This window comes from Macaca mulatta, chromosome 14 (assembly GCF_049350105.2).
Source record: "Macaca mulatta isolate MMU2019108-1 chromosome 14, T2T-MMU8v2.0, whole genome shotgun sequence".
Classification (NCBI taxonomy): Eukaryota; Metazoa; Chordata; class Mammalia; order Primates; family Cercopithecidae; genus Macaca; species Macaca mulatta.
Genome location: NC_133419.1, coordinates 76,095,621 through 76,121,773, shown reverse-complemented (window position 1 = coordinate 76,121,773; position 26,153 = coordinate 76,095,621). Strand labels below are relative to the sequence as shown.

The following is a 26,153-nucleotide window of genomic DNA, read 5'->3' as shown; positions in this document are numbered from 1 at the left end:
CCTGGAAATAGAATTGATGGGTCTCATGGTATATAGCCATAGAGTTTTCCAAAGTGATTGTACAAATCTATACTCCCACAAGCCTTATATAAGAATTCTGAGTTCTGAATTGTGGTGGGTGTGTAGTGGTCCTTCATTGTGGTTATAGCATTTTCCTAACAACTAATAAATATAAGCACATTTTAATATGCTTACTGCCCATTGGATGTCATTTTCTATGACCTTGTTCTAGTGTTTTGTTGATTTCAGTCTCTTGAACTGAACAGCTGCTGCCTACCTCCACAGCCAGCCTCTTTTATAGGCTGGCTCTGTCTTCCTTATTGGCCTCTCCGTTTACTTTCTATCCACGTTCTCCTCTCCACAATTTCAACACAGCAGGAGAACCCGCTGGGATTATGAATATGTGAATGTTCAAGTTTGGGAGTAAAGCCAAACTGTCTTCCAAAATAATAAAATAATACATCAGTGTACAGTCTCCCCAGGAATCAAGAGCCCCCCACCCCCACGGATCCGCTCTGACCTTGGTGTGGCCAGACTGTCTTCCAAAATAATACATCAGTGTACAGTCTCCCCAGGAATCCAGAGCCCCCCACCCCCATGGATCCGCTCTGACCCTTGGTGTGGTCAGACTTCTTTTCCAGCTAGGGTATGAAATACGACCAAGTTTTACTCTTGATTTGCATTTCCTTATCATTAATTTTTTTTTTTTTTTTTTGAAACTGAGTCTCGCTCTATCGCCCGGGCTGGAGTGCACTGGCACGATCTCAGCTCACTGAAACCTCCGCCTCCCGGGTTCACGCCATTCTCCTGCCTCAGCCTCCCAAGTAGCTGGGCCTACAGGTGCCCGCCACCACGCCCAGTTAATTTTTGTATTTTTAGTAGAAACGGGGTTTCACCATGTTGGTCAGGCCGGTCTCAAACTCCTGACCTCAGGTGATCTGCCCTCCTTGGCCTCCCCCAAAGTGCTGGGATTACAGGTGTGAGCCACCATGCCTGGGCTACACTAATGTTGAACATGTCTTTTTTTATGGGCATTTCCTCTTCTGTGAAAAGCTTGGTCTTCATTTTTGCCCATTTCTCGGGAGTGTAGCTTGTGCTTTTCGTAATCATTTGTACTTCTTTATGTACTCAGGATATTAACCCTTTGGGGTGGCATATATATTGTAAATCTCTTCTCCCAGTTTCCAGCTGGTCTTTTTTTTTGAGACAGCGTCTCACTCTGTTGCGAGGCTAGAGAGAAGTGGCGCGATCCCGGCTCACTGCAGCCCCCAACTCCAGGTTCAAGTGATTCTCCTGTCTCAGCCTCTCAAGTAGCTGGCCTTACAGGTACCCGCCACTATGCCCAGCTAATTTTTGAATTTTTAGTAGAGATGGAGTTTCACCGTGCTGCCCAGGCTGGTTTCCAACTCCTGACTTCAAGTGATTCACCCTCCTTGGCCTCCCAAAGTGCTGGGATTACAGGCATGAGCCACTGTGTCCAACCCTAGCTTGTCTTTTAAGATGTCCTTTGATGAACAAACATTTTAAATTTCAATATAGTCATATTTTCCAGTCTTTTATAAAATACACATTGTTTGGTCGGATTTAGGAAATCTTATCTTACTTATACATTTCATTAAAAATTTTGAAGTTTTAGGTCAGCCCAGTGGCTCACACCTGTAATCCCAGCACTTTGGGAGGCTGAGGCAGGTGGATCACGAAGTCAGGAGATCGAGACCATCCTGGCTAACACAGTGAAACCCCGTCTCTACTAAAAATACAAAAAATTAGCCAGGCGTGGTGGCAGGCGCCTGTAGTCCCAGCTACTCGGGAGGCTGAGGCAGGAGAATGGCGTGAACCGGGAGGCGGAGCTTGCAGTGAGCCGAGATCGCGCTACTGCACTCCAGCCTGGACGACAGAGCAAGACTGTCTGAAAAAAAAAAAAAAAAAAAAATTTGAAGTTTTGTTTTTTATATGTAAATCCTAATTCATCTGGATGTTTAGATAGCATGAGTTAGGTTCCAATCTTAGCTTTTGACATGTGGATAAGCATTTGTTTTCAATCTCTTTGTTGAACACTCCCTCCATTCCCCACGATATGTTATGCCACCCTAGTCATGTGAGACAGTTCTACGGATGCGTGATCTGTATCTGGGCTTTTATTCTCTCCTGTTAGTCCTCTTATCTATCTCTGCCAGCACCACACTGTTTTTAAGAGCCCTCAGCCAAATTAGAGTTCCAGTACCGGAGCAGCTAGCAACACTGCCCGAGCGGGGTGGAGGTTTACCGTATGTTTTCCACAGGATACTCCTTTTCCCTGGGGGACAGCCTAATGCCTAGTCGTCCAACCCACAACCAGGGAGTCCCTCACACAGGAAGCTTGCTTATAGTGGCAGATGCTCTGGATTCAGAAAAGGTTGTGTAAAAAAAGTTAAAAAGAAAAGGAAAATATATTGGCAGATGCCCTGGTGGTTCTTATCAGATCTGTGTCCAATTTGTGTCTGCCTGACCATTACTTGGACTCTAGGAGCCATCGAGGTAGTCTCTGGTTCTTCAGATAGAGGGTGCAAATTTAATACACCCCACAGTAAAAAATATGTTCACTAACTTATTACTTATGAATCCTGGACAGGGAGGGTGCCGTGAGTCAGGAAGGCAGTGCTCCATCCTGGGGTCATGAATGCAAAGTCAGGAAGAGAGAGAGAGAAAGAGAGAAACCCCACAACTAACGGTAGATATAAGGGAATGGGGTGTAAGTCACTTAAAGTTTGCAGGCAAATACCTGAATTGTCCCTTTAAAGGAATCAGTGGCAAAGCAGAAAGCCCATTGGGCTGGACTGGAGAGATGCCTCTAAGTTCCTAACTCTGGGCCCCTGTTTGAGACATTTGGGTGTGCCGGTCTATTTCTATGACTAGACAGCAACCTTTTCTGTGTGTTCCTGTTATAACTGACCCTGTGATGCCTGGGCATTTGACCTCGTGTTTGGTGACGAGTACTGTTTAAATAGTGGAGACATTGAAGGCTACTGGAGAAATGTGGGTCAGGCATGGAGCAAGGCATTTGATGAGCATCACTGAACACACAAAAGATGTGGAGGCACCACTGTGACCTGAAACCCCATTCACAGGCATCCACTCCACTGCGTGGGGCTGAGCCAAGTAAATAGAGCAACGCTTCATCTTGGGCGGAGTAGGAACGTTGTTGTAAACCCGGGTAAGGTTACACAATGCCTGTTATCTGTTGCGCCATTGCTTCTAGATTGGCTTTCCCCAGGCTAGAATTTTGTTGAGGTATAGAGCTGTGTGGCGGTATACCTTTGAGCAGACAGCAAGGAGTATACCAAGATCAGGGGCTAAGCAGGCAGTCAGTACAGAAAGAAAAGCAAAAATACCCAGTGTCCATTTGTGTTTTAGCAGAGCCAGTCCATGGGCATTACTGGAGTGCAGGTTTAGTGCAAGGAGCAAAGCCATCTGTGGCACCAGGGGCAAAGCTATCTCCAGCATCAAGGTCTTGGGTTCAGGCGTGTCATCTGAGGCAATGTCACCTTCAGTGGTGAATTATAGGGCAAAGGTAATGTCATCTGAGATGTGGGACAGGTGTGTCCTTTTCATGGGACCTACTCGAGTTAATGTGGGCCTGAGCACTGGTCATAATTGGTTAAAACAGTGGTCTGCTGAAGGTTTTGGGCCTCTGGTTGTAACCAATGAAAGCAGCCAAGGCAGTAGGGATAAGACCAGCCATCAACAGAACAGTGTGTGGCTGCAGTTGACAAGGTTTATTTTGAGTGGAAGTTTGGGTTCAAATGGGTCCCCTATCAGAAGAGCAGCTGCCTGGTCTAGGGGACAATCTATGATGATGAGTCCCAGGAGAATATGCATCTTTAATCTGGCTCCTAACCCTTGAGGGATGGGGGCGAGATTGAAATTCATAAAAAATAGGTTAAGACCTGGGGTAAACTCAAGATCTTTAGTTTATTTATTGTATTGGAATTTGAAAAGAAGTTGTTTGAGGACATCATTAAAGCAACCATCGGGACCTATCAGGGACATGAAGGTTATATCGGATACCTCCTCTGGAAGCCCAGCATAGTGTATTCTAAGGAGTGAAATGTGTGCCTTCATAACTATTAGTAATGTCTCTAACTCTGAAAGAAACAAGCAGTGAACTAGCAAGGCCTTGCAACATGGAGTTATGTGATTTTAATTTATAATTTGGATGTCTGTGAAATAAGAGATTCCCAGGGTTTATTCTTTTTTTACCTTTATGGGAACAATTTTTAGGTAATGGCCCAATAATTAATAATGAATGTGAAGATGAGACCATTTGTTGGCCAGGACAGCCAGTGATAGGATGACTTGCTGAAGTTTGACCAAGTATGTTTTTTCTTGGGTCCTCTCCTTCATCATCCCAGCTAAGGGATGGAAAGTAACAGCTCTCCACTAAGCTGCATCACGTGTGATGGCTAATGATGCCGCCGTTCCCACAGTCCATGAACTCCCATTCCTGTTCATTCAGTTAATACCAAAGGGCTTCCCAGGTAGCCAAGTGGTCTGGGGAGGGGTGACCTCCTCCAGCACCCTGGCATCTGGCAAGGGACCAAGAGAATGAGGAGGCCACCCCCTCCTGCAGGTGGAATATCCCAGAGGGCCCAGGGTTGGCTCCATCCTGTCTTAGGGAGGCCTTGGTAGCCAAGCTGAGCTTGTGGAGGGATGTTCCAATAACTCAAAGCATAATGGGCAACTGGGTAGGGAGGGTCACAGGCTCAGGGTCTGTGACAGCCTCTATGTCCAAGACAGCTCATAGGTAGCCAGTCATTTGCTGTTTTAATGGTGTATAGCTTGAGGCCAAGAGGGACAATATCTTGCATCAGAAGCCCTGAAGCAACTAATGACCATCATAAGTGAATCAGAGACTCCAGGAGGTATTACAGGAGCTTACCAAAGGTTACAGTGAAGGAGTTTTTTGAGGTCACACACAGGAGTGCCTGTTGATTTTAATTTAGCAGTAAAATTTGTCAATGAGAAATGCGTTTGCCACCAGAGCCCAAAAGTATTAAGAAATATTGGGCTTAAATGTCTTAAATGTGTGTATCAAATGCATTTCCTTGGAGTGGGACGTCCTCAATGCAACGTCATATCTGTGCCCCTGGAGAAGGCAGTTGTCATTAAGATCTTGTCTGCAAAGATTGTGCGTGGTGACAAAGCTGTGGAGCTCCCCCATGGGTACCCTGGAAAGATGTATTGTGTCCCCTCAGCAGTGCAGGCAAACTGCAGCTGAGAGGCTGTTGGAACAGGCACTAAACAGACAAGGTTAGCCAAATATATAAGAGCAAAGTATTTATCACTTGTTGATTGAATAGAATCAGCAACTTAAATAATATTAAGGAGGCAGTGATGGATGGGACCAGGGTGTTAAGACTGTAGTCATCCATCATAAAGTGCCCTTATGTTTTAGGTGTCACATATGCCTTAGGAGAGGCAACCTATGGGTGTCACTGGAGTGGAGGTTTAGTGTAAGTGTCCAGGCTACATTGATATACATTACATATATAATATATATACATATAATACATATATGTTCCATGAATACATATAAATTCTTCTATATACATTATACATACATGATTGCATTATATATACATTATATAGTCATCTTAAATTTCAAAAAAATTTTTCTTGGAATATTGGAATTCACTGAATGCAACTCATTTTGAGGAAACACATATATGAATAAAAATGAAAGATTAAGAAAGAATGAATTAAATTCCTAGGTTATAAAATCTAGAAAAAGAACAACAAAGAAACTCAAAAGAAAGCCCAAGGAAGAAAGTAATAAATACAAACGCAGAAATTAATGACAGAGATGAGAAAACAAAGATATAATTAACAGATTACATTAAAAATGAAATACACAAACTACTAGCTAATGTTATCACAAAGAGACAAATCACATGTACAAAAAATAAAAAATGAGATTGAATGAAATGTTGAAACAAAAGAAATTTCTAAAAACCGTTAGAAACTAGAACTACTTTGTAAACTTCTATACAAACAAGTTGTAAACTAAACTGAACCAATAAAAGATAGAATACTTAAACAGGTTAATTACCATAGCAGACTCAGAGAAAGTTATCAAGGAATTATTCCACAAAAAAAGCACCAGGCACAGACGGTTTCACAGGTGAATTTCAGCAAATCTGGAAAGATTAGATAGCCCCAGTGCTCCGTAAATCAATTCAAAGTTCTTAAATTCAGGAACAATTTCTAATTTCTTTCTTATGTAGCAAGTATAACATTGATATTTATACTCAATTTTAAAAAGCAGAGCAAAAAAAAGTACACATTTATCAAATTATTTATGAGTATTGATGAAAAATATTTAAATAAAATGTTTAGAAATCTTATATTAGAAAATATTAGAAGATGGAATCCAACATCAAGTTACCATACACCATGAATAGGTAGGATTAAGGAAGCCATTAATATAATACAAAGGATTAGTCAATTTAAGGAGAAAATCATATTAGTATCTCCATAGATGCTGGAGAAGCTGTTGACAAAACTCAACACAGAGGGAAATTAATGGGTGTTTTCTCAATATAATAAAATATACATACCCTGTTCCTAGAGCTAGAGTTTTTTTTTTTTTTTTTTTTTTTAGATGGAGTCTCGCTCTGTTGCCAGGCTGGAGGGCAGTGACGTGATCTCGGCTCACTGCAACCTCTGCCTCCTGGGTTCAAGCAATTCTCCTGCCTCAGCCTCCCGAGTAGCTGGGATTACAGGCATGTTTCACCACACCTGGCTAATTTTTATATTTTTAGTGGAGACAGGGTTTCACCATGTTGACCAGGTGTGTCTCAAACTCCTGCTAAAGTTAGAATTTGAATGGGGAAATACTAGAGGTGTTTCTGCTAAGTACAGGAAGAAACAAAGAGGCCCTCTACTATTCAATGTCGTGCTGGAGATATTAGGCAAAGCAGTCAGAGAAATCAATAAGAAACAAGAATTAGGGGGAAAGGAGTAAATTTATCCCTTGCAGATGATATGATTGCATACCTGGAAAGCCCTAGAGAATGAATGGTAAAATTAACCCAGATAATGGAAAATTCAGTGAAGTAGCAGGATATAAAATTAACATACAAAAATTAATAGCCTCAGTATACACAAGCAATGTCTAGTTAGAGAATATAATGAAGGAGAAAACTCTATTTATATAGCAACAAAGAAGATGAACTACTTAGGAATAAACGTAATAAGAAATATGCAAAACATATATAAGAAGAACTTTAAAACACTCCTGGAAGATGCTCAAGCAGAAGTGAAATAAACGAAAAGACATCACTTGTTCCTGTTTAGGATGTCTCATCTCATAAAAATATAAGTTCCTTCTTACTTAATTTGTAAATTTAATGCCATCCCAGTAAGAACACCAATAAACTTTTCCTTTGAGACAGAGTCTCACTCTGTCATCCAGGCTGGAGTGCAGTGGTGCGATCTTGGCTCACCGCAACCTCTGCCTCTCGGGTTCCAGCAATTCTCCTGCCTCAGTCTCCTGAGTAGCTGGGACTACAGGGGTGCGCAGCACCACACTCAGCTAATTTTTATATTTTTTAGTAAAGTCTGGGTTTCACCATATTGGCCAGGCTGGTCTCAAACTCCTGACCTCATGATCTGCCCGCCTCGGCCTCCCAAAGTGATGGGATTACAGGCCTGAGCCACTGTGTCCGGCCACCAATAAACTTTTTAATGGAACTAAACAAGTTGATACTGAGCATTATATGGAAAAATAGGTATGAAGGATTAGCCAGGAAAACATTAAAGACAGCATCTTCCATATGAGGCTCAGTATCAACTTGTCTGGTTCCACAAAAAAAAGTTTATTGGTGTTTTTGTTGGGGTTGCATTAAATGTATACATTAAATAAAGAGGAATTGACTTTTGTATATATTGATCTTGTGTCCTGGGACCTTGCCATTTTTACTTCTGTTGGGAATAGGCCCCCCAAATCTGGCCATAAACTGGCCTCAAAACTGGCCATAAACAAAATCTCTGCAGCACTGTAACATGTTCATGATGGCCATGACAAAGGTTATGGGTTTACGGCAATGAAAGCAAGGAACACCTGGCCCAGCCAGGGCGCCGCTTAAAGGCATTCTTAAACCACAAACAATAGCGTGAGCGATCTGTGATTTAAGGACATGCTCCTGCTACAGATATCTAGCCAGACCCATCCCTTTATTTGGCCCATCCCCTTGTTTCCCTAAGGAATACTGTTAGTTAATCTATAATCTATAGAAACAATGCTTATCACTGGCTTGCTGTTAACAAATACGTGGGTAAATCTCTGTTCCAGGCTGTCAGCTCTGAAGGCCGTGAGACCCCTGATTTCCCACTCTACACCTGTATGTTTCTATGTGTGTGTCTTTAATTCCTCTAGCGCCGCTGGGTTAGGGTCTCCCCCACCGAGCTGGTCTTGCAACTTCTTAGTTTCAGGAGACTTTTTGCAGATTCTTTGGGTTTTTTTTGTTTTGTTTTGTTTTGTTTTTAACATAGACAGTGATGTCACCTGTGAGTAAAGACAGTTTTATTTCTACCTTCCCAATCTGTATAGTTTTTATTTCTTTTTATATGTTTTATTGCACTAGATGGTAAGAGATGACATCCTCGCCTGGTTCCCAAGCTTAAGGGGAAAGGATCCAGTTTCTCACCATTAAGCATGATGTTAACTACAGATTATTTGTAGACCTCCTGGCAAGACCTTCTGGTTTGGCATATAGCAGAGAATGTATTGAATGAATGAATGCATGCATGAATGAATGAATGGATGAATGGATGAATGAAAGTATCTGGAACATAAAGCGGTGGGGGAGTGGGAGAAGACAAGCATGGAACTAAAAACTAGGGATTAAATTAGGCCCAGTTTTTATTTTCTATTATTATTTTTTTAATTTAAAAGTAAACTTTAATGTCGAAAATGCAAACTTGGGGAGGGTAGAAAGATCATACAGAAGTCATTTCCTGTGAAGGGGAAGATTGGGAGGGATTAAGGGATATAGTCCTGGGTGACCAGGAAGAGAAGCAAGAGTCCACCCCTCAACATGTTGGGTTCAGGGGAACCTGGAGGGTTGCACAGCGGCTGGGCAGAGGCGCTCCTCACTAGGCCCAGTTTTTAAAGGTCTTGAATGTCTCAGAGCTCTCATCCAACAGGCTGAATCATCTAACAAGAAATAACCAAATGAACCTGAGACCAAAGCTGATGGGTGCCATACAAAGGACCCCATTAGCCACTGGGTGCTGGGTGCCCACCTCTGCTGGCAAGGCCTGGCCTGCCCTGGTGGCCTCTTGCCCTTAGCAAAGAATGAAGAGGACCTTTTCTTTTTGACAGTTTGGCCCTAAGGGTCCACGATTTCTGTATGTGCCACTGGCTTTAGGCCGGGCACAGAAGAATGACAGGTCCCTGTTCTGCTTCTCACTCCCTAGGTGACCTTGAGGAAGCACAGACCCTCTTCGGGCTGGTTTCCACATCCTTAGACTAGGGATGGGAGAGAATTAAAGGGGAAAGAACTAGCATTAAGGGCCTACTGTGAGTTGTTCTTTATATTAATACTTCTTAAAGAGCTAGCATTTTTGAGTGTCTACTGTTAAGTAGGCAACCTATGTGTATTATTTCATTTAATTCTCAAAGCAGCCTTCTCAGGTGGGTGCTGTTGGAATCACTAGCTGGCACGTATACCAACTGACATGTCATGTACCTCTCACAACAACCCTCCAGCATAGGTGTTAGTCCCAACAGGCTCTGGGAAGTGAAGCCGCGTATCTAAGGTCTCGCAGTTAACAGGCGGCCGAATCTAGGTTCTGTTTGGGCCTTTTTACCCCAACGCTTGCTTTCCCTTCATCATACTCTCCCTCCACGATTATGACTGTTCTCCTTTATTGCCCAGCCCATGAAATCCTCAGGCTCCAGGACCCCATGTCCTCAATGTGGGAGACAGAGCCTCGCGCAGCGCAGGTGGGAGAGACGTTTGGATGAAGGATCCAGCAGTAGGAGTGGAATGAGAGGGAGGAGAGGAGGAAGAGTTGAGGCAGGCAAGCGCCCGCGGTGAGGAACTGCTCCCTCTGGTGGTCATTCTGAGAAGCTGCGGACAAGGTGGAGTTGGTGCCCAGCGTGGGGCGGGCTTGGGCTCAGGAGAAGCCTGGCAAAGGCCCGAGCTATGAGGGGATCACCCACCGAGGTAGTTAAAGGCTCTAGTTCTGCTGCCTTTGGCTGGAGGAGAGTTAAGTCTGTCCCTATCCAGGACTTGTCAGGATGGAGAATTCTGAGCTTTGCTCGGACTCCATCAGCTGTTGAGCCCCCGTCCCTGGTCAGGCATGCCTTGGAGTGTGTCCAATGAGGAGTTATTGTCTCATTTGACGGAGGAGGAAACAAACTCAGAGGTATTAAATCGCTCCAGCTCACCACAGTAAAGACCCCTTTTTTTTTAATCTGCTTTTTGTTTGTTTGTTTTAATAAGACTGTTTTGAACCCAACTAGTTCCTGGCCCTCTTCTCTCTTTATTTGCCCTCTCTCCCCGGGTGATCTTGCTCGTGACATGGTTTTAAAACCCATCTGCGCACAATGCCTCCCAAGTTTAGATCTCCACCCCACACCCTCCTCTGGGCTCCAGACTGTCAATTGGGTATCTTCACTTGGGTAGCTCCGAGGCACCTCAAATCCAACATGTTCAGGGGCAGACTCTTGCTTCTCTTCCTGGTCACCCAGGACTATATCCCTTAATCTCTCTCAGTCTTCCCCTTCACAGGAAATGACATCATCCTCCAGCCAATTACTCAAGGCAGAAACCCAGGAAACATTCTAGATTCCTCCCTCACCTACACCTTCATCTTCAAACCATGAACAGGTCCTGTTGCTTCTAGTTCCAAAATATATCTTGAACGCATCCACTTCTTCCCATCCGTTTTCCTTCTCCAAGTCATCCTCACCTGCAGGGACTATTGCAATAGCCTTCATGCTAATGTTTCTACCTCTCTTTTTTTTTTTTTTTTTTTTTGAGACAGGGTCTTGCTCTGTCACCCAGGCTGGAGTACAGTGGCTCCATCTAGGCTCACTGCAACCTCCACCTTCCAGGTTCAAGTGATTCTCTTGCCTCAGCCTCCTGAGTAGCTGGGACTACAGGTGTGGGCCATCATACATGACTAATTATTTGTCTTTTTGGTAGAGACGGGTTTTCACCATGTTGGCTAGCCTGGTCTCAAGCTCTTGACCTCAAATGATCCTTCTGTCTCAGCCTCCCAAAGTGCTGGGATTACAGGCCTGAGCCACCGCACCCAGCCTCCTACCTCTCTTATTGATTTATTCATTCAACAAATCATTGATGAGCACATGCTGCTTACCAGGAACTGTCCTGGACAGTGTGGAAACAGCAGATGCAAGATTGCCCTCTGGCCTCTCCCAGTCTATTCTCCAAACAATGGGCTCGTTACTATTCTCTGTGAGTGTGTGTTTTAATTATGCAGTTTCTCTGCTCAACACCTATATGATGACTTTCAACTCTTCACTGTGGCCCAAAGTGCCTGGGTGATCTGGTATTTCCAGCAGCTTCTCCCTCCAAGCCTCTCCTCTCCTCCATCCATGTTCACTGGGCTTTAACCACATTGCCTTCTTTTCATCCTTCTGATTCCTCAACTAGGCCACATTCCTTGCCAGCCACCTGAGGGCCTTTGCTCATGCTGTTCCTTTGGCCTGAAGCTTCCTTTCCTCTCATTCTATGTGCTGCCAACTCCTCCTTCAGGTCTTGGTTTTTTGTTTTGTTTTCAGACGGGGTCTCACTCTGTCACTCAGCTAGAGTGCAATGGCACGATCTCAGCTCACTGCAACCTCTGCCTCCAGGGTTCAAGCAATTCTCCTGCCTCAGCTTTCCGAGTAGCTGGGACTACAGGTGCATGCCACTACACCCAGCTAAATTTTTTTGTTGTTGTTGTTTTATTTTTAGTAAAGACGGGGTTTCACCATGTTGGCCAGGCTAGTCTTGAACTCTTGACTGCTGGTGATCCACCCACCTCGGCCTCCCAAAGTTCTAGGATTACAGGCATGGGCCACCCCACCCAGCCCAGGTCTTGTTTTAAATGACACCTTCTCTGAACACCCTCTTTCCTCTCTTTGCACCCTATTTCCTCCACAGCCCTTATCTATTACGGTAGATGGTAAACTCCTTTAGGGCAGGAAACAGGATTATGTAATTCACCAATCTGTCCTCACACCTCAGGTGTGCTTGTTGAATAAAGGAACTCAGAACTAAGTCTGTCTCTTCCCACTATAACCCTTCTGAGAGCTGAAGCTGAGGTTTCTTTTCTTCTGGCGGAACACCCATGCAGTAGCCTGGCCTACGCAGCACTGCTCAAGCTGTGTTCTGTGAAACGTTATCTCGGTGAATGAAATTTAGAATGAAATTTAGAGCTTCACAGTATCCAGCATGGGATTAGACTCTGAGAAGTCCTGCTGTAGGGAGCCCATTTAGCTCGGTTCAACCCAGACATTCCCAGCCTTGTTTTTCTAACTACTGGGATACAATTTAATGGGAAACTAGACAATCCCAAAGCTCAGGAGCTGTGGCCATTCTGTCCAGGAATTGCTAGAGAGTCAGCCTTGAGGCCGGGCACGGTGGCTCACACCTGTAATCTTAGCACTGTGGGAGGCCGAGGCGGTGAATTACGAGGTCAGGAGTTCAAGACCAGCTTGGCCAATATGGCGAAACCCTGTCTCTACTAAAAAATACAAAAATTAGCCGGGCGTGGTGGTGTGTGCCTATAATCTCAGCTACCTGGGAGGCTGAGGCAGGAGAATCATTTGAACCTAGGAGGGTGGAGGTTGCAGTGAGCCGAGATCGCACCACTGCACTCCAGCCTAGGCGACAGAGCGAGACTCCATCTCAAAAAGAAAAGAGAGAGTAAGCCTGGAGTGGCAGTGAAGCCTGAGCCTTGGGTTAGACAGGGTCCTGGATTGAATGTGGCTCTCCATGCCCTGGTGATGATGACTGTGCTGGTGCCCATGGTCAGCTGAATAAAGCCCCCAAAGACGTTCGTGTTTGAATCCCCAGGACCTGGGAATGATGCTTTGTATGGCAGGAGAGATTTTGCAGGTGTGGCTACATGAAAGAGTTTGAAATCATCATGGATTAGCCTGCAGGAGCTGGATGTGCCCAGTGTAATCACACCATCCTTATAAGAGGGATGCAGAGGGTCAGGGTCACAGGAGAAGGTCCTCACCAATCTGATGTATGATGAACATGGAAGAAGGGGCCTCAGCCAAGGAATATGGCAGCCCCTAGAGACTAAAAGAGGCAAGAAAACAGAGGCTCCTCTCAGAGCCTCCAGAAGGAACCAGGCTTGCTGATACCTTGACCCTAACTAGCCCTGTGAAACTGTTTCAGACTTCCGACCTCCAGACCTTCAGAGAATCAATGTGAATTGTTTCAGGCCACTTGGTTTGTGACTATTTGTTGTGCCTGCCGTGGGAAGTGAAGATAGCACCTCACAGGGGCTCATGATGTCTTGGTTCTAAAGTTTGTCTTTTCTTTCACTCTCTTCAACAGCCATGACCAATCGTCTGTGCTCCTCTCTCTGTGCCTAACATTGTCATCTCCCATATGCACCACCAGCCCACCTTTTAAGAAAGAATTCAAACTTCACTTCCTGGCCAGGCTGGTCTCGAACTCCTGACCTGAAACCACACTTCCTTCATAAGGCTTGCTGTGACCCCACCACACCCACCAGGTAAAAGTAGAAACCCACAGTACTCAAAGTGGGGAACCCTTCCCACCCCATATTCGAGCCTTATTCCCCACCAGACTGAATATCCAGGGAGGTTTGTGGATGATGTAAATGGAAGGTGTAGAAGGTGAAGGCCCAGGGTGGAAAGGGCTCTGCCTCTGGGCCTCCAATGAATCAGGCCTGTGCTCTGTCTGACCTGGAGAGTGTCCTCATCTGTGCTCTCACCTTGGGTCCGCCTTGTGAAGCCAACATGCCACTTTGCCTCCTGGACCATTTCCCCTGGATGTCTCACAAGCCCTTCAGGCCTACCATACCCCAAACTGACATTAGCATATACCAAACACGTGCCCCTCCTCATTCCCTGGTTCCTGTGGGCACCACCGCCTGCCCCTACCCCAACCCAGGACTCTGACATCATCCAAGCCTCTTCCTTCTCCTTCACCTCACACTCTCTGTTCTTTACAAAGTCCCATTATTTCCGCCTCAGACACATCTCTCAAATCCATCTTCTTTTCTGTGTCTCCACTATCTGTGCTGCAGGCCAGACCACCATCACCTCTCACTGGACCCTGCTCCGGCCACCTCCCTGATCTTTCTGCCTCTGGGCTCGCTCCATGCAGCCCCTTCTCCACACAGGAGCAGCCAGAGGCAGTTTCTGGAGCCCACAGCTGAATGCGTTGTTCTCCTTGCTCAGGCAGAGAAGAGGACAGATGGGGCTTTGGTCTCCTGTGTGTAGCCAGAGGGACTGCCTTGCCCGTCACCATCTCCAGTAGTTCCTGACACCACAGCTGCTGATGGCAAATGCCCCCAGCCCCAGCCATGCCCCAGCCCCCTGCATTGAGAGACCCAGCTCACCCAGAGGGCAGCTACAGCCTCCTTCATCCACAGCCGCTGCTGTGACTCAGAGGGACCTTGTCCTGGAAGGCCAGTGGAGCCCTTCTGAGGCCTTCACAGGCCCAGTGTCCATCCTGGTCATGACATGTGTAATAACACAGCTCTTGCATTAAATACTATTTATTGCAGCAGCAGTTTTTTTTAAGTTTGTTGTAATTTGGAATTTTGTGAAGAGTAAATTATTCATTTTGTTTTTTAACTTGAATTTATGTATTATACCTAAGTAAGAACTGATCTGGGCTATGCTTGACTAGTTGGTATAATACCACATCTGTAGACATTTAATTAAACATGTATTAATTTTAATGATGTTGTTTTCTGCTCACATGTTAGCATCAATATTTTTTTAATGAGGGCTTGAATATTTGTGTAAGTTCTTGAAAAATGTATGGGCCCAAAGCCATGAAGCTATTTTTTTTTCTTTTTTTGAGACGGAGTCTTGCTCTGTCACCCAGGCTGGAGTGCAGTGGCCGGATCTCAGCTCACTGCAAGCTCCGCCTCCTGGGTTCACGCCATTCTCCTGCCTCAGCCTCCCGAGTAGCTGGGACTACAGGCGCCCACCACCTCGCCCAGCTAGTTTTTTGTTTTTTTTTTTTTGTATTTTTTAGTAGAGACGGGGTTTCACCGTGTTAGCCAGGATGGTCTCAATCTCCTGACCATCGTGATCCACCTGTCTCGGCCTCCCAAAGTGCTGGGATTACAGGCTTGAGCCACTGCGCCCGGCCACCATGAAGCTATTAAAGGTCCCTGGGTCTCTGCAAAGAGGCCAGGCCTCCCACAGAACTTAGGGCTGAGTCACACCAGGGCTGGGTGGCTGGGGTGGGAGAGTGGCAGGCTCCTCACATCCATGGGTATCCAGGCCACACCTGCTGTGTCACAGAGGGCCTGGGAATGAGAAAAAGAGGGAAAGAGGTTTGAGCTTGGGGATGCCTCTCCAGTGGGATCCAGGACAGCCTGAGCACCCAAACCCCCTCTGGTATACTTCCGCTGTCCTCTCCTGCCAGCCCTGATACCACCCCCTCTCCCTGCGCTACTGATGCTGGCTCAGACCCAGCTCTCTTGAAGCTTGGCTTCTCCAAGAATTTATGGCTCTGAGCTAAGTGGAGAGAGATCAGAGCCACTGGCTCTCTCATATCTCAGTCTTATTTTCAATATTCCATTTCCCCAGCACTCCAACATCACAGAGCTTTGGGAAATGAATGGAGGCTATGGGGTCGGAAAAGCCTGGATTCATATGCTGGTTCAATATGAATGAGTTCCATGATTTGGGATAAGTCCCTTCCCCTGTCTGAGCCTTGGTTTCCTCATCTGCAAAATGAAATACCAACTCGTGGGTGATAGGATCAAATATGAAACCACTAGCACCACGCTTGGTAGTCTGTGTAGGCACTTGATAAAGAGGAGTTTCCTCCCTCATCATTTTTGGCCCACAGTCTCATCAGACACATCTGATGAGATATGTCCCTGTTTCCTTTCCTTTTTCAAGAGTCCTTGCTACCAGGGTACCTGGAATGCCTATGTGAGGTACCTTATGCCAGGGTACCTATGTGAGAAAGGGCTGGGAAGTCTGTTTGCTTTATAGCTGATGCGTGCCAGGCACAGTGCTGGATGCCTTAAGCAGGTAGTATTATCACTCTTCACCTGCCTGACGAATGTGTTGCTCTATTCCTAATAGGCTCCGCTCCCTCACTCCTACCCCGAGTACCTCCAGTGTGCCACCACTCTGCAGAGTGGAATGTGGATCCTATTGGCCAAGTTCCAAGCCACAGTCCTGCAAATACATCAAAATCAAAATTGGTTCTAACTAAAAACTACTTCCCCTGACCATTGCCTTTGACCCTACTATTTTACTATTTAAGTCCAGGGGGAAGGCATATTTTTTTAAATAGAAAAAATATATAATCACTTAATTTCAGCACTCATCATGAAAGATTTGAGTCAGCAAATCAGTGTAATGGATTGCAGCTAATGCATTTTCCTTCCAGAAAGTGGATGGATGGTATCCAGTTTCCATTCAAACTGCAGTCACCCTGCAAATGATGGAGGCACAGACTTGGCTCACTCTTCTCTCCACCAAAACTTACTGTGGTGTTCTCACATCCACATCTCCAGAAATCCCAGGGTTGAATATACTGCTCAACAAGCAGGGACTAGGGGCTCTAAAGTGCCTCCCAGTCACCACCCTCATGATCATTATCATCACCACCACCGCCATCAGCAGCATCCCCACCATCCATCCGTCATCTCTGAGCACCTCCTGTGCATCAAGCAGGACCCAGCCCCATAACGTTGCTATGAGGTTTGTACTGTTATCTCTGTTTTCCAGAGAAGATGACCAAGGCTCAGAGAGAATATATCATTTATCCAAAGTTACCGAGCTGGTGAGAAACAGGGCTAAGACTCACCACATGATCACTCTGACTCTAAAGCCCAGGTTTTTCCTACTGTAAGATAATTTCTGGCCGGGCACAGTAGCTCACGTCTGTAATCTTAGCACTTTGGGAGGCTAAAGCAGGCGGATCACAAGGTCAGGAGTTCTCAAACTGACCAACATGGTGAAACCCTGTCTCTACTAAAAATACAAAAATTAGCCAGGTGTGGTGGCATGCACCTGTAATCCCAGCTACTCAGGAGGCTGAGGCAGGAGAATCGCTTGAACCTGGGAGACAGGGGTTGCAGTGAACTGAGATTGCATCACTGCACTCCATCCTGGGCAACAGAGAGAGACTCTGTCTCAAAAAAAAAAAAAAAAAAAAGATAATTGCTCTTCTGTTTTTCCTTTTATCATCACGATCTACTTTTTCCTTTGCTCGTCAGCCCTTGTCAGTTTCTCCTGTCCAATGCTGCCTAATTTCTGGCATGCCTTCAAGATTAAGTCTTCTGTTTTCACGTACATGTTTTCAACTATGATCTGTGTGATGTGCTTGTGGCTCCCCCATAGCTCTACTTACTATAATCTGTTTAAATTTGCATCTACTACTCCCCTCCCATTCCCTCCAGATGTATAGTCTTTGATGGCCAATACTGTCTATTGGTCACTGCATCCCTGATGTCCAAGGCTTGGCTCATGATTTACTCAAAAGTTTATGAGATGAATCAGTGAACAAATGCATGGATAGGTGGATGAAAAGACAGATGCATTGATAGAAAAGTGGAGGAGTGAATAAGACATTAATTGGTGGTTAGGGATTGCTCTAAAATCTACATTCCTAACCCTCTTCATTTCCCTCCATCCCTATATCTCCAAATGTCTATCAGAAGCTTCCACTTGGCTCCTTTGCTGTCATCTGAAACTAAACCTGTACAAACATGAACCCCACCCTAGCTGATTCCTGCTTACCTATTTTCTGCCAATGGTACAGTAATGTTATTCCTCCCAGTGCCCTCCTGCATGTGTTCTTTGATTCATTCATTCAGTCAACGTTTTTAGTTTGTTTTTCTTTTTCTTTTCTTTTTTTGCTATCTGCTATGTGCCAAACACAGTTCTGGGGAATAAAAAACAAGTAAGTAAGACAGGCAAGATCCTGGGGGATTTCCCCCAAAGGATTTTGCCGTCAACAATGGGGTGGAAAGTGGGATATCGAACAATAAGCAAGTAAAAAATTAACAAGATAATTATAGAGCATAATGAGTGATACATTAAGGAAAGAGGGTGATGAAAGAGAACAGATCTCATACCAGATAAGAAGGCTAAGCAGGGCTCATTTGAAAACTGATATGAAGCAAGACCTGAAGGAGAGAATACGCCAGTCAAGTAAAGAGCTGAAAGAAGAGCATTCCAGGCAGAAGAACCAGCAAGTTCAAAGGTCCCTGGGCTGGTAAAAGCCTGATGTGTTTCAGGACCAGAAAGGCAGCTGTGTGACTGGAGGGCAGTGAACAGTGGGAGACTACAGGGGAGGAGGTTTTTCATAGACCTGTGCAAGGTTATGCAGGGCCTTGAAGGCCCTAGGAAGTAGTACAGATTTTATTCTAGGAGCAGTGGGAAGCTACTGAAGAGTCTTAAAATGGGAATGACATGATCCTTCTGGCAAGTAGGCAACAAGCTACTCCCCAAAAGCCCCAGGTGCAGATGATTCATAGGTGAGTTATGTGAAGGCAGTAGCAAAGAGATAACTCCAATTCCATTTGCGCTGTTACACAGCACAGAGAAGGTAAGCATCCACATGCTTTTTATGAAGTCATCATGGCTAGGCATGGTGGCTCACGCCTGTAATCGCAACACTTTGGGAAGGCAAGGTGGGGGGATCCCTTGAGGCAAAGAGTTTGAGACCAGCCTGGGGAACATGATGAGTCCCTGTTTCTACAAAAAGTCAAAAAAAATGCTGGGTGTGGTGGCGCATGCCAGTAGTCCCAGCTACTTGGGAGGCTGAGGTGGGAGGATGGCTTGAGTCCAGGAGGTCAAGGCTACAGTGAGCCATGATTGTGCCACTGCACTCCAGTTTGGGTGACAAAGCGAGACTTTGTCTCTAATAAATGAATAAATATAAAGTCATTGTGATACTGTTGGCCATTCTAACAAGGTGCAGCAAAAAGAAATGGGCAGACTTATTTATGAAATTAATGCAAAAAATCTTTAACATTGTAGTAAATAGAATTCTGAAGCACATTGAAAGAACAACACATCACAACCAAATTGATATTATACCAAAAAGGCAAGAATGATTTAATATTTAAGTGGAAAAAGCATGATCATCTCTAAAAAGACTGAAAGGCATTTGATAAATTCATCAATCCTTGATTTTTACAACACTTTCTTAGTCAAATAACAGTAGATGTACAGTTTCTAAATATTTTATGCCAATTTTATGTCAACATTATGCTTAATGGTGAGATACTGGAAACACTTCCATTAAAGTCAGAAAAATTATTCTAGAGGTATAGGAGGAACAATTGAATAAGAGAAAGAAATGAGAGGTATAAAAATGAGAAAGGAGGCAAAATTGTCATTATGTGAACAATACATTCAAGATAACCTATGGACTATTAAAACTAGGAAGTTTAGTATAGTTGCTGAATGGAGATCAATACATGCAAAAATTTTAATAACCGTGTTGTTTATAATTACAACTAAAACAATAAATGTAATTTTTTAAATATGTAAAAGAAGCGCTGAGGCTGGGCATGGTGGCAAACGCCTGTAATTCCAGAGCTTTGGGAGGCTAAGGCAGGAGGATTGCTTGAGACCAGGAGTTCAAGACCAGGCTGGCCAACATGGCAAGACCCCATCAAATAATAAATTTTTTAAAAACCCAAAAAAGTAAAATAAAAGAAGCACTGAAAATATATTAATATCACTAGACATTAGGGAAATAGAAACTAAAGCCATAATATGGTTTTAATATTGTGAAAGGATAAGCAAGATCAATAGACCACTAGCTAGACTAACAAAGGAAAAAAGAGAGACGATCCAATAAGCACAATTAGAAACAACAAAGGTCACATTACAACCAATCCCACAGAAATACAAAAGATCCTCAAAACTATTATGAACACCTCTCTGCACGCAAACTAGAAAATCTAGAGGGATGAATAAATTCCCAGAAACACACAACCTCACAAGATTGAATCAGGAAGAAACTGAAACCCTGAACAGACCAATATCAAGTCTTAAAATTGAATCAGTTGAAAAAGACCTACCACCACCAACAACAAAAAAAGCCCTGACTCAGGTGGATTCACAGCTGAATTCTACCAGACCAACAGAAAAGACCTGGTACTAATTCTACTGAAACTATTCCAAAACATCAAGGAAGAGGGAGACTCCTCCATAACTAATTCTACAAAGCCATCATCACCCTGATACAAAAACTTGGCAAAGACACAATGAAAAAAGGAACTACAGGCCAATATCCCTAATAAACATAGATGCAAACATCCTCAACAAAATACCAGCAAACCAAATGCAGCAGCACATCAAAAAGTTAATTCAGGCCGGGCCCAGTGGCTCACGCCTATAATCCCAGCACTTTGGGAGGCCGAGGCAGGCAGATTACCTGAGGTCAGGAGTTCAAGACCAGCCTGACCAACATGGTGAAACCCCATCTCCACTGAAAATACAAAAATTAGTCAGGCATGGTGGAGGGTGCCTATAATCCCAGCTACTCAGGAGGTTGAGGCAGGAGAACTACTTGAGCCCAGGAGGCAGAGGTTGCAGTGAGCCGAGATTGCACCATTGCACTTCAGCCTGGGCAATAAGAGCAAAACTCCATCTCAAAAACAAAAAAAAAAGTTAATTCATCATGATCAAGTAGGCTTTATTCATGGGATGCAAGGTTGGCTCAAATACTCAAATCAATAAATGTAATTCACCACACAAACAGAATTAAAAACAAAAGCCATATGATCATCTCAATAGACAGCAAAAGCTTTCAATAAAATCCAGCATTCCTTCATGATAAAAACCCTCAACAAACTAGGCATTGAAGGAACATATCTCAAAATAAGGTAATAAGAGCCATCCATGATAAACCCACAGCCAACATCATACTGAACAGGCAAAAGCTAGAAGCACTCCCCCTAAAGAACAAGAACAAGTCAAGCATGCCCACTCTCACCACTGCTGTTCAACATAGTACTGGAAGTCCTAGCCAGAACAATTAGGCAAGAGAAGGAAATAAAGGGCATACAAACAGGAAAAGAAGAAATCAAATTCTCTCTTCACTGATGATGTGATTCTATACCTAAAAAACCCTAAAAACTCTACCAAGAGGCTCCAAGACCTGATAAATGACTTTAGTAAAGTTTCAGGATACAAAATCAATGTACAAAAGTCAGTAGCATTTATATACACCAATAGCGTTCAAGCTGAAAGTCAAATCAAGAATGCAATCCTATATACAATCATCACACCAAAAGTAAAATACTTGGAAATACATCTAACCAAGGAAGTAAAAGATCTCTACAGGAAGAACTAAAAAACACTGCTGAAATAAATCAGAGATGACAGACCAATGGAAAATACTCCATGCTCATGAATTGGAAGAATTAACATCATTTAAAATGGCTGCACTTCCCAAAGCAATCTGCAGATTCAATGCTGTTTCTAACAAACTACCAACGTCACTTTCGCCAGAATTAGAAAAAACTCTTCTAAAATTCATATGGAACCAAAAAAGAGCCCAAATAGCCAAAGCAATCCTAAGCAAAAAGAACAAAGCTGAAGATACCATATTACCCAACTTCAAACTATAGTATAAGGCTACAGTCACCAAAACAGCATGGTACTGGTACAAAAACAGACACATAGACCAATGGAACAGAATAGAGAACTCAGAAACAAAGCTGCACACCTACGATCATCTGATCTTTGACAAAGTTGACAAAAATAAGCAATGAAGAAAGGACTCTCTATTCAATAAATGGTCCTGTGATAGTTGGCTAGCCATACGCAGAAGAATGAAACCGGACCCCTGCCTTTCACCATGTACAAAAATTAATTCAAGATGGATTAAGGATGTAAATCTAAGATCTCAAACTATAAAAATACTAGAAGAAAACCTAGGAAATACCATTTCGGACATCGGCCTTGGCAAAGAATTTATGACTAAGTCCTCAAAAGCAACTGAAAAAAAAAATTGATGAGTGAGACCTAATTAAACTATACAGCTTCACACAGCAAAAGAAATTATCAGCATCATAAACAGACAACCCACAGAATGGGAGAAAATATTTGCAAACTATGCATCTGATAAAGGTCTAATATACAGAATCTATAAGGAAATTAAACAACTCAACAAGCAAAAAACAAATAACCCCTTCAAAATGTGGGCAAAGGACATGAACAGACACTTCTCAAAAGAAGATATACAACAAATATATGAAAAAATGCTCAACATCACTAATCATCAGAGAAACACATGGCAAAACCACAATGAGATACCATCTCAGACCAGTCAGAGTGGCTACTATTAAAAAGACAAAAAAATAACAGATGCTGGCTAGGCTGTGGAGAAACAAGAATGCTTATATACTGCAGGTGGGAATGTAAATTAGTTCAGCTACTGTGGAAAGTAGTTTGGAGATTTCTCAAAGAACTAAAAATGGAACTACCATTTGACCCAGTAATCCCACTACTGTATATATCTCTAAATGAAACGAAATCATTCTACAAAAAAGACACATGCATGCACATGTTCATTGCAGCACTATTCACAACAGCAAAGACACAGAATCAACCTAAGTGTCCATCAGTGGTGTACTGGATAGAGAAAATGTGGTACATATACATCATGGAACACTATGCAGCCATAAAAAAGAACAGAATCAAGCTAGGTGTGGTGGTTCATGCGCTTTGGGAGGCTGAGGCAGAAGGATTGTTTGAGGCCAGGAGTTCCAGACCAGCCTAGACAACATAGGGAGACTGCTGTCTCTACAAAAAATACAAAAATTAGCCAGGCATGGTGGTGCATGCCTGTGGTCCCAGCTAGCTGGGAGGCTGAGGTAGGAGGATCACTTGAGCCTGGGAGGTCAAGGCTGCAGTGAGCTGAGACTGTGCCACTGCACTCCAGCTTGGGCAACAGAGTAAGCTCCGTCTCAAAAAAAAAAAAAAAAAAAGAATGAAATAATGTATTTTGCAGCAGCAAGACGTATGCTCTATAAGGAACTTAAACACTTAACTGGAGGGATAGAGAGCTGGTTAGTCATATGCAGAAAAATGAAACTAGACCCCTACCATTCACCATATATAAAAATTAACTCAAGATGGATTAAAGATGGAGTAAATCTAAGACCTCAAACTATAAACTATTATCCTAAGCAAATTAACACAGGAACAGAAAACCAAATACCAGATGTTCTCACTTATTAGTGGGAGCTAAACATTGGGTACATATGGACATAAAGATAGGAACGACAGGCACTGGGAACTACTAGAGTGGGGAGAGACAGGGGAACAAGGGCTAAAATACTACCTGTTGGTACTATGCTCACTACCTGAATGACGGGATCATTCATACTCCAAACCTCAGCGTAACATAATATACCCATGTAACAAACCTGCACATGTACCCTCTGAATCTGAAATAAAAGTTGAAATTATAAAAATAAAATAAACCGTGATATAATGCCACTGCACACCTGTTACAATGGCTAAAATAAAAAGTACTGACAGTGTCAAAAGCTGATAAGAATGTAGATAAACTGGATATCTCATCCATTGCTAGTGGGAATGTGAAATACTACAGCCAGTCTGGAAATCAGTTTGGCAGTTTCTTAAAAAGTTAAACAGACACTTACCTTATAATCTGGAAATCATACTCCCAAGTATTTATCCTAGAGAATTGAAAATGCGTTCACCAAAAAAAAAAAAAAAAAAAAAAAAAAAAGCTTGCACATAAATGTTTGTAGATGTATAATGCCTTAATATCCCCAAATGGAAACAACCCAAATGTCCTTCCATGGGTAAATATTTAAACAAAACATGGTCTATACAGACAACGGAATACTACATACAACAAAAAGGAACAAACTGGATATATGCAAAAACTTGGATGGATCTTAAGACATTATACTGAATGAAAAATCCAACCTTAAAAGGTTACATGCTATATAATTCCACCTATGCAACATTCTCAAACGTGAAATTTTAGAGATAGAGAATAGATCAGTTGTTACCAGGGGAAATCGGAGTAATCAGTAGAGGGTGCGACTATGAAGTGGTAGCAGGAAGGAATTCCTTTGTAGTGATGAACAGTTGTGTATCTTGATTGTGGTGGTAGCGATATAAATATAGATGGAATAAAATGTCATAGAACTGGCCAGGCGCGGTGGCTCACGCCTGTAATCCCAGCTCTTTGGGAGGCTGAGGCGGGCGGATCATGAGGTCAGGAGTTCGAGACCAGACTGACCAACGTGGAGAAAACCCCATCTCTACTAAAAATACAAAAATTAGCCGGGCGTGCCTGTAATCCCAGGTACTCGGGAGGCTGAGGCAGAAGAATCGCTTGAACCTGGGAGGCAGAGGTTGCAGAGCTGAGATCACACCACTGCTCTCTAGCCTGGGCGACAGAGCGAGACTCTGTCTCAAAAAAAAAAAAAAAAAAAAAAAGTCATAGAACTGCATGCAAAAATGTACCCAAAACATGAGTCATGCAAAAACTTGTGGACTCCAATTAAGGTCTGTAGCCTAGTTAATTGTGTGGTCCTTTCCTTGTCTTGATAATGTACTGTAATTAAGATGTTACCATTGGGAAAGCCTGGATGATGGGTACCAGGACTTCTCTGTGCTATTTTTGCAACCTGCAAGTCTAAAATTATTAAAAATAAAATGTTAAAAAGATATGCCATTTCCAATTACAACAAAAATCACTTTAGAACAGAGAACTTTTCTATCTTTATGAGTGGAATGTCTCAAAAATCATAAAATGAAAATTCTTCTTTATTCAGTAAGTTCCATGCAATTCCATAAAACTTTTTTCATAAAAGTTTTCAAAGAGTTTTTCAAGCTGATTCTAAAATTAACAGAGAAGTCTTAAGGACAAGGCTTCCAATGCAATATAAGCACTATGAGAGAAATATTTTACATCCCAGAGCATGGAACAGTGCATAAATTTTAGATCTCAGAGTATGGAACAGTGCCTGGTACATAGTAGGAGCTCAAAAAAAAAATTGTGAAAAAATGAATGACAACTTAAAAGAAAAAGGAGGCCAGGCATGGTGGCTCATACCTATAATCCCAGCACTTTGGGAGGCAGAGAGGGGCGGATCACAAGAGGTCAGGAGTTCAAGACCAGCCTGGCCAACATGATGAAACCCTGCCTCTACAAAAATATAAAAATTAACCGGGCATGGTGGTGCACACCTGTAATCACAGCTACTAGGGAGGCTGAGACAGGAGAATCACTTGAACCCGGGACGGGGAGGTTGCAGTGAGCCGAGATCAGGCACTCCAGCCTGGGTAACAGAGAGAGACTCTGTGTCAGAAAAGAAAAAAAAAGGAAGAAAGAAAAGGGAGAAGAAGAGAAGAAGGAAGAGAGATTTGCCTACCAAGTATTAAGAACTAGAATAACTCTTGAGTATAATTTAAGCACAGGGTAAATAAATAGACCAATAAAACAGGATATAGAGTTTAGAAACAGACCCACATACATACAAAAACTTGTTATATACTGGAGGAAGCATTATTAATCAGTGAGGAAAGGGGAAACTATTCAAATAACCTGCTTAAAGAGATATGAAAAAAATAGATTCTTATCTTTATCCCTGGGATTTACACTCAGCTACAAGCCACAGGAAAGTGGCCTAATGAAACATGGATTAATTTTCTCTCAAAAAGAAACCCAAAAATGAACAAAAGAAGAAAACTATGCGGATTAAAAGAACCCAGAGGCAGAATTCCATTAATGTTTCATATTCCTTCTGCCTGTCCATTTACAATCTTTAGATTGCAGTTTCTGTCTTCAAGTTCATCCCGGTGGGTGGGGAGAGGTCCCCAAACACCTGTGGGACTGTGGCCCCAGCCAGTGTCCATGTTCTTGACACCGTCGAGAGAATGAATTCAAGGACAAGCAGGAAAA

The 26,153-nt window shown here is 43.3% G+C and overlaps 1 long non-coding RNA gene across 1 annotated transcript in view; it reads left to right on the top strand.

Annotated features, from left to right (window-relative positions):
* Window positions 1–14,943, top strand: part of LOC114672362 (uncharacterized) — a 66,622-nt gene extending 51,679 nt beyond the window's left edge. Inside the window, exons 4-5 of the long non-coding RNA XR_013404162.1 lie at window positions 13,569–13,749; window positions 14,287–14,943. This is a non-coding gene — a long non-coding RNA (uncharacterized LOC114672362). The remainder of the gene's footprint in view (window positions 1–13,568; window positions 13,750–14,286) is intronic.
* Window positions 14,944–26,153: the final 11,210 nt, after the last annotated feature.